Below are 6038 nucleotides of genomic sequence, written 5' to 3'. Positions count from 1 at the left end.
AATTGTATATTTCATCGTTGCTGCACTGTACCGACTGGCTTGTCTTCTCCCTGCAGCCCTTCTGCAAGGGATGTCCAGTTTCCCCCAGATGGGCCCTGAGTCCCCACCCCGCACTTCCCCTCATTCACAATGCTATGATTTTATTTTTTGGTCTTTGATGCCTGATACCTGATCCTTCAACGCCTTGTGATCTCACAGACTGGTGTGCATTTTCCATGTGGGCTTTGTTGTTTCTCAGTTAGATGGTCCCTTGTTTATCTTCCAGCCTATGGGACCACAGATTCTATATATTTTGACAGCTGGGCACCGTCAGCTTTCTTCACCGCATTTGGCTATGCACCCGCTTTGTCATCAGCTTTCGTGTCAGGGTAGACTGGTGTGTTTCTTCCACGTGGGCTTTGTTGTTTCTTAGCTAGATAGCTGCCTGATTGTCTTCAATCCTTTAAGACCCCAGACGCTATTTTGATACCCGGGCACCATCCGCTTTCTTCATCATATTTGCTTATGCACCCACTTTGTCCTCAGCGATTGAGTTGGGACAGGCTGGTGCGCTTCTTCCATGTGGGTTTTGTTGTCTCTCAGCTAGATGGCTGCTTGTTTATCTTCAGGTCTTTTTTTTTTTTTTTTATCTTCAGGTCTTTAAGACTTCAGGTGCTATATCTTTTCGTGGTCGGGGACCATGAGCTTTCTTCACCATATTTGCTTGTGCACCCATTGTCTTCAGCAATTGTGCCAGGAAGGTGAGCATCTCAGACTGCCAAATTGTTAGAACAAAGTGTTCTTGTGTTGAGGGAGTACTTGTTCAGGGACCCACTGTCCATCTGTTTTCTTAATACTCAACCTATAAACATGTACATAGATCTACTTCTCCCTAGTCATATATAAATATATTTACATCTTTATATGCCTGTATTTAAATCTCTATGACTACCCTTTGCCTCCTAGTTCTTTCCTCTATTTCTTTGCACTTTCCTCTTGTCCCACTATCATGTTCTGCCTTCATTTGGGTTTTAAGAATTCCTCAGTCACATTATTCTTGATCCAGCCCTGCCAGACCTCCCAAACCCTCCTTGACACTGATTTTGGATCACTTGTTGTTCCCTTGTCCCTGGGCTTAACACCCACTTCCTTTCCCCCGCTTCCCCTACTCCCATGTCCCCCCGGGAACTGTCATCCCGTTGCTCTCTCTTCTAGCTTGTTTTTCTGCCTATCCCTTCCAGGTAGACATGCTATGTACCATCACAAGACTGAGTACAATGAAGCGACAACAGAAAGTAAAATAGCTACAACAACAACACCCACACCCACACCCAAGCATATGAATAGTTCAGGGTCTGTTTGTTTTCCTTCACAAGTGCTTTCTAGTTAAGTCTGATGGGGTGCCATGCCTGGCACCGCCTCTATCCCTGGGGATTTCATTGCTCTGCTCCTCCTGCTGCTTTGCTGCATGCCTCCAGAAGCTGGCTTTGACGTGGTGAGCTCATGGCGGGCACAATTCACGCCGTGTGTCTCTAGTATTTTCCCCAATGGTGCTATGGGTCAATGAGGAACGCTGTGTCCTGTAGTGAGGCCTGCCCTGTGGTCATCTCTGTGCATTACTGTTCTGAGCTGGAACATTGTCCTCAGGGCTTGGTGCGCCAGGATGTGCGTCACTTTCTCCCCCCCCAACCCCCCCTCCTCCCCTCCTGCCCCCCGTTGGCTCCTGTGTGCTCTGACCAGACCAGACCAGTCCTTCTTCACCTCTTCTTGAGCTGTAGCGTCAGTGCTGTCCTCTGAAGCGAATTCTTCTTGGGGGGGAGAGGGTGGTGCTGTCCACTTAGTTGGTAATGGGGCTGGCCCCTCACGCCTATCGGTTCCCTGCTTCATGTCAGTGTGTTGCGTTCTTGTCTTGGAGTTCCGGGTTGTAGTCTGGTCCCTCTTTCCTTGTGGAGACATAATCAACACTCTCCCCCTCTGTGGGCTAGTGCCCTGTTCCCCCAGCTAACCATACCTTTTTCTCCCCTCCCTTTTAATGGACCACCATATGTATCCGAGTTTAGTCTGGCCCCTGCCATATTACCTGAACCTCACCCCAGGGGCGTATGCTTCTTCCTTATGCCCCTTTGGAATGTTTGCTTGACATATTTTGCTGGACGCTTGTTTGGTGAGTAAATGTTTAGAATGCTTATTGGTTCTTTATGTAATGTCCCCTGAGCATTATATAATGTCCATCCTTAACTCTTCTTATGGTTTTGCACTTTGAGGTCATTTTTATCCGAGATTAGGATCTCAACCCCTGCTTTTTTTTTTTAAAAACAATTTATTAGGGGCTCATACAACTCTTATCACAGTCCATACATATACATACATCAATTGTATAAAGCACATCTGTACATTCTTTGCCCTAATCATTTTTTTTTCTCTTTTCTTTTTTTACATTTTATTAGGGACTCATACAACTCTTATCACAATCCACACATATACATACAATTGTATAAAGCACATCCATCCATACATTCCCTGCCCCAATCATTCTCAAAGCATTTGCTCTCCACTTAAGCCCTTTGCATCAGGTCCTCTTTTTTTTCCCCTCCCTCCACCCCTGCTTTTTTTGAATTGCAATTTGCCTGGTGTATTTTTCTCCAGCCTTTGATTCTCAGCCTATTTTTGTCTGTAATGTTGAGATGTGTCTCCTGTAGACAGATCGAGGGTTTGTGTTTTCCAAGCCAGTCTATTAGTCTCTGTCTCGTAGGGCCTGAGTTCAAACCATTAATATTCAGGGTTATTACGTCTATGGACTGTGTGATGTCATTTTATCTCTTGTGTTGGAAATTTTCCTACCTCCATTTCTTTTCCGTGGGTTGTGCACATGTGTTTGTGGTTCATTCTTTTTTTTTTTTTTCCCAGGGGAGAGCGCGAACGCAGTCCCCCACTACCACAAATTATGCAGTCGAGTTTCCCACATTTGGGGAAATCGCAGGGGTCAGCACATCCGGAGTGCAATGGATAAGCCTCGCCCTGGGAAAACCACCTTCGTGATCATGGTATCTCCCCTGCCAGGTGAGTATTGTGGTTCATTCTTGCCTTCTTTCCATTGTTGAGCCAGTTTTATCTTGGGAGCTGTTTTCCCTTTGGTGGTCTCTGAGTTGTTCTGTGTGGAGGTCTCTTGTATGTGCCTGGTGAGTGTTGTTCTTCTGCCCATACTGGGTCAGTGAGGATCCTTTGTAGTGCTCGGTTCCTTTTACCATATTCCTTAAGGCTTTCCTTGTCCAGGGAGACTCTCACTTCTCCATCAATTTTGATAGATAATTAGGCTGGATAGCGTATTCTTGGGTTTGCGTTATTTTCCAGTAATTTTTGGAATATGCTGCTCCACTGTCTCTTCTTCATAGTGTCTGCTGACAGGTCTGGGCATATTCTTATCTGCTTGCTTTTATATGTGGTTGTGTTTTTCCCTAGCTGCTCTTATAATCTCCTTTTCCTCGTAGTTGGATAGTTTAACAACTATATGCCTTGGTGACTTCTTCTTGGGATTTAATCTAGCTGGCATTCTTTCGACCTCCTGGATAGTTGCCTGGTTTTCATTCATTAAGTTAAGGAAGTTTTCCTCCAAGCATTCCATCACTATTTTAGATGTTTTCCTTGATGTGCATTCCTCCAGCAGGCTGATAATTCTGATGTTCCTTCTCATAGCGTCAGACATAGCTCTGAGGTTTTTTCAGCCTCTCTGATGGACTTGTTAGACTTTTTCCTCACGTTTATTAATTTCTGCTTGCGAATTCTCTAGGTCGCTGGTGCGGTTCTCTGCCTCCTCCATTCTCTGGGTGAAGTCCGTGAGTTTGCTATTAGTTTTTGTTATCTCACTCTTTAACTCCTGTATTTCCCTTTGGTGCATGGACTGTATTTCCTGTCATTTCATCCTTTTTCTGTAATGCTTCCCTCATGTCCTGTATGGCTCCAAGCAGCATTCTGAAGATTTCTTTCTGTGGGAGGTCAACCTCTGCTTTTTCTATGACTGCTGTTAGGTCCTGGTGTTCCTCTGACATTGGATTTTGCTCTCTTTTCTTGTTGAAACTGTGGGAGTAGCTTGCTGGTTTTTGGTCGATTTATTGGAACTAAGTGCCATTTTCCGGGGTGTCTCAGAACCTTGGGCTCTCTGGGAGGTTGGTGTTGGTGTCTCAGCTGGCTGCCTTTAGTCAACTGTCTCGCAGGGTTGTTTCACCTTTGTCCTGCTGGGGATTCCCTCTCGCTTTGGCGTTATGATTTGTGCTCCAGCTGTGCAGCTGGTAGTGTTTTGCCCCCAGTGCAGGGGAGCGCATTTAGGGGATGGTGGGGATTGGGTAATCTGTTTCTGGCTAGGGGCACTTCCCTCAGGTAGGCAGGTGGGAGGGAGGCTGAGACTGGTGTACAGATGCACCGCTTGGAGCACAAAGGGTGGGATGGATTGAACAGGGAGAAGTGGGAATGCAGTGAGCAAGCCCCAATGGCTTGGGTTCCTATGTCGTAGCTGCAGAAACTTCTGTCAGACTTGTGCCCGCTGCCAGGCAGACCTGAAGCGGTATGGCAGGATGGGAGCCTCTGTGTGTGTGTGTGCCCGCACGAGCGTGAGCCGTGTATAGGGTGGGGTGGGGGAGGCCCAGGGAGGGGACTGGCTGGCAGATCTGCAAGGAGTGCAGTGATGGGGAGGGCACCTCTGGGCTGAGACCTCTGAGAGTGCAGGCAGGTCTGTGGTGCCAGGTGCGCGCCTCCTGGGAAAAGCAGGGAGAGTCTGGCCCGCTGGACCGCGAGGGGTGCCTGGGTCGGGGCCAAATATGCGGAGAGTAGGGGGTATGCTGACTCGAGCACACACATGGAACCTGAGGCAGGGTGGGGTTTACTGACTGGCGATTCTGTGTGGGGCACCGAGGCCAGGCACAGCCTCCCCTGTGCACCTGGCTGCCCTGTGGTGCTGTTCCAGGCAGAGCGGGTGCCCCGAGCGCCCAAGAGACCACTGGTGTCCCCACAGAGCGCTGGCAATCAGGTGCGAGTCCACTCTGGGTCCGAGAAATGCTCTGAGTGGTCTTGGGAATTGACAGACTTGATACCCCTACTCTGCCCCCAACTCTCCCCACTTACAGATCTCCTCAGAGCTCCGAGAATAAGATACCTGGTGGCCATCTTTCCCAGGCTCCCCAGAAGCCTAACACCTGATGACAGCTCTTTTCTGGAGAAATGCCTACCTTTAAAGATTGGATCGTCTTCATGTTTAAAATCTTAGGTGTCCCTTATGTATCCTGGATTATCAAAACCTCAGACTTCCTTTCAGCTGTAGGTTGTTAGTGCCACTTTCCTCACTAGGTGCCTGGAAGCACTTCTGGCTTTCTGGTTAACTTTTCTCTGGCCCGTGCAGCAGCCCCCAAGCTGTGCAGACCTCTTAGATAGAAGCACTGGACCTCATCAGGGGTCCAGACCCCCTGGGCTGCGGTCTGAACCAAGTTCAGGACACGTCTTCACTGATCAAAGTGCCTGCGTCTATAGATCAATACGGGCCGCCAGCAGCGTGTGTTGTAGGGGTTTCCGAGGGGAACAGTCTGTCCTTCAGGTCTTGGGGCAGAACCAGCAACTGACCTGGAACAGTAGCTGACACACCCCCAAGCGAACCTGGCATTCTCCCAGGACATCGCCCCGGGTGTCAGAACACAGCCTGCTGCCGAAGTACACATGCCACCAGACTCTAAAAGAACCCACTGCGCCAAGGTGAGCCAGCCTGCAGCCTCTCCAGGGGACAGCAGTCACTCCACAGACCACCCTCAAATTAGTCACCAACACCAGAGCAGAGTGGGTCTCAACCCACAGCAATGCTACAGGATGGAAGAGAAGTACTCAAGGTGGGAGTTACGGGATGGAGAAAAAACCCCGCAGTCAAACTGAGAGTGACCCATGGCGGGCAGCCCTCCAATACAGAGCAGAGCAGCCCGCTGCCCCCTCTTCCCAGAGCAGCTGGGGGCTTTGCAGCCAAGTACAGAAATCCCGGTGCCACCAGGGGTCCAAAGTGAACACAGAGGTCTTTGTTTCCTCAA

General features: G+C 49.0%; 1 non-coding gene across 1 annotated transcript; it reads right to left on the bottom strand.

Moving 5' to 3' along the window:
• Nucleotides 1-2883: 2883 nt before the first annotated feature.
• On the bottom strand, nucleotides 2884-3047 carry LOC142429960 (U1 spliceosomal RNA). The gene has a single exon (XR_012780461.1). It is a non-coding gene; the product is annotated as a U1 spliceosomal RNA (small nuclear RNA).
• Nucleotides 3048-6038: the final 2991 nt, after the last annotated feature.

Source organism: Tenrec ecaudatus, chromosome 16, assembly GCF_050624435.1.
Source record: "Tenrec ecaudatus isolate mTenEca1 chromosome 16, mTenEca1.hap1, whole genome shotgun sequence".
Classification (NCBI taxonomy): Eukaryota; Metazoa; Chordata; class Mammalia; order Afrosoricida; family Tenrecidae; genus Tenrec; species Tenrec ecaudatus.
The sequence above is the reverse complement of the archived record's forward strand: the minus strand, read 5'-3'. Positions and strand labels throughout refer to the sequence as shown.